The 3,108-nt window shown below is 39.1% G+C and overlaps 1 pseudogene; it reads right to left on the bottom strand.

Moving 5' to 3' along the window:
- Positions 1–464: 464 nt before the first annotated feature.
- Positions 465–2,571, bottom strand: LOC125364273 (annotated as a pseudogene).
- Positions 2,572–3,108: the final 537 nt, after the last annotated feature.

Raw genomic sequence — 3,108 nt, 5'->3', positions numbered from 1 at the left:
AATTTCAAACAACTTTACTTTTTGTAATATAATTACATTTAAGTTGGCAGAACTGCTCCCATGACAGACAAGACCTGTCATGCAAGAAAAAAAAATAAGGTTTCCATAAAGCTTAAGGCAGAAGTACCACAGTAACACAAGAGTGGCTAGAGCAGTCTCAAACAACATTGCCAAAGTCTATTAGCAAATGGGTAGGAATGAAGACTGCCACAGAAGTTAACCACCATTAATATTTTCTAGAGCTATTTCTTAGGATGCCTATTAAAACAGATCACATATAAAAGGTGTAAATGGAATAGTGTGAGACTTGTATAGAAGTACCAGGCAGGTTCTACAAATCTCATTCAACTGTGGTATGTGGTTTTTGAATTTGCATTCTACAAAAGTAATTTCATAGGACTCTAGGTAAATTTTACACTCAGTGAATTTTATAGGCCCCAAAATAAATAGCCACACTCACTAAACCCACACATTAAATTAAAATGGAAGCCAAGTGTTGGGTGTTTCCAAAAGAAGCCGAACATGAAAGATTATTCAAAGAGGAGATCTGCGTCCTTCTCTCCAGCCAGAAGGTTTGCAGGCTCCATCACATCTCCAGCTGCCCTCCGTTGCTCCAGTCCTTCTCAGATTTTTCCTTGGAATCTTTCTTCACCTGTATTTTCTTTAAGCTCTAGAACTCATCTCGCTCTCTTTCACCCAGCTCTGTGATGCTATAAGCAAGGGATGACGCCATACTCAATGGCATCACGCACCTGTTGGTTGTCTTGATGGCTTCATCCAGAAGTCTGCGGCAGAGCCAGTTCCACCCGAAGTCCCACTATTTTGGCACAATTCCTCTTTAATTTAGTCAACTGTTCCCCACCTCAGGCCAAACCGGTCCGTTGGTAACCATCAGTTCCTTCATGGTAATGTTCAAACACTGGTAAGGGAGCACCTGCTACGTTCCCTGTCTTGGCTCGAGTCTTTGAACATTTTGGACAGCTGTGGCACTGAGTCCCCTGCTGTGCCCTTGGCCTCGGCAAGCAACAAGGCGGTTTCTCCCATCACTTCACCCATCCACATTTTAGTCTCTATTATCTTCTTTAGGATCTGTCGAAACCCAAGAGTTAAGGCATCCGAGTTTTTCGTCAGGAGGTTTCCACCTGTCTGTGCTCCTTGTAAAGGAGCCTTAATGATGGTCTGTGCCTTCACGAAGGGAAGATCTCAATCCAATCCCAATCCGGTCTTTGCCCGACTGTGATGGTAACTATTCGGCTGGGACTGCTGGCCGGGCACCCCGGGCTGCAACGGCTCCTGCACCCGACGCCACAGCGCCGGCCTGACCTACACTGTTGGTTTACATTCTAGTCAGCACATAACGAATAAAACTTTTTTTTGTTATCTGTGTGTATATGTTTATGCAGTGAATTTTAGCTATCTCTATATTTGTTTTACCTGTTCTTTCTGCGCCTAGGTGGTTCAAAAACTAAAGTTGAAATTTTGAAAAATAAAAGCACAGCATGGATAAATAAAGACTGCAAAGGATATTCTCTGCCAACGATCAGATAATACCAATTATTGCTGGTAAATATAAATGTTTACATATTAGGATAATATTACTTAATTACTTAAGTTTCAAGCCTACCTCATCATTGTCCTATGTGGAATGGATTCTTGTTTTATTCCTCATGCTGACTTTCTAGTTTACTACATTATACAAAGTCTAAAAACAATTATTTCTGAGGCAGTCATTGTCCTTTAAGAATTTACTCTCAATTTATGACAATGAATTTACTCTCAATTTAAGAAAATGAAAATATAATGAGGCAGAATTCTTAATATAACACCTAAGTAAATCTCATCCTACTCTAAGCAAGATAAGTCATTATTTCATAACACTAAAGGAGAGTTTAAGAATTCTGGGGTCTTGCAGTAGGACATAGTCTGTTTTGCCTCTAGGTCATTTGATAATAATAAGACACCTATGGAGACTGAAAATATTTCATTCCATTTTTCATTTCTGTGTCAGCATGATTGGTACAAAATAATCAAAAATAGCCTTTATGAATGAAAATAGTGACAAATGAGCATTTTGTATTCATGGCTAAAGAAACTGACTACACATTCTTAATGGTATATTGAGGGATTTTCAGCTTATCTAAGTCATTTAAATTCTAGACTACCCCTTTAATATATCAGAAAATTGTTAACAGCTTGTCAAATAAAACAGAGAAACAAGGCTAAGAAAAAATGTAATATCTATATATCTATACATATATCTATATATATACAATCAAGTTATAAATTCACTAATTAATAAAACAATAATAATAATACGTATCTATAAAATCTGCTTCTTTCCTGCAGTTGCCACTGCCTCTTAGAACAGATATATGATTTGGCTACAATTATCAAGAGTAGATATATCCCTAGTTCTAACCTGTTCTGTGTCACACATGTATGGAGTTTCTGAAGGGCAGAGGAAATAGCACAAACTTTCGGCAGACAGGTGAGCTTTAGAAAGTCACGATTACTGTACCAAGAAGGTTCCATAAAGATCATTAACCTGTACACAGAATATTCAACTGTCATCTGAAGAGTATGTTCCAAGAATTTGTACCTAGATGGGGTAAAAACCTCAATGTACTTCCTTTCTTTCTGTGGCCTCCCTAATACTGTATTGAAATGTTGCCAGTTCTTGTTTTTGAGACTTGCTCATTAACAATTAATGTCAATTTCATACGTAAAACACAGAATTTTTAGTGGAATATATTGAAGTTAACTTCAGATTCACTGTGCCCTCTCTCTGTTCATTTTTTTTCTTTCTTTGCCTGTCTTAGGGCTTGGACTCAGGGCCTGAGCACTGCCCTTTCTTCATCGTCGTCGTCTTCTTCTTCCTCTTCTTTTTCTTCTTCTTCTTCTTCTTCTTCTTCTTCTTCTTCTTCTTCTTCTTCTTCTTCTTCTTCTTCTTCTTCTTCTTTTCTTCTTTCCTTCTTCTTCCTCTTCCTTTCCTCCTCCTCCTCCTCCTCCTCCTCCTCCTCCTCCTCCTCCTCCTCCTCCTCCTCCTCCTCCTCCTCCTCCTCCTCCTCCTCCTCCTCCTCCTCCTCCTCCTCCTCCTCCTCCTCCTCC

The sequence above is a fragment of the Perognathus longimembris genome, chromosome 15, assembly GCF_023159225.1.
Source record: "Perognathus longimembris pacificus isolate PPM17 chromosome 15, ASM2315922v1, whole genome shotgun sequence".
In the NCBI taxonomy this organism is placed as follows: Eukaryota; Metazoa; Chordata; class Mammalia; order Rodentia; family Heteromyidae; genus Perognathus; species Perognathus longimembris.
The sequence above is the reverse complement of the archived record's forward strand: the minus strand, read 5'-3'. Positions and strand labels throughout refer to the sequence as shown.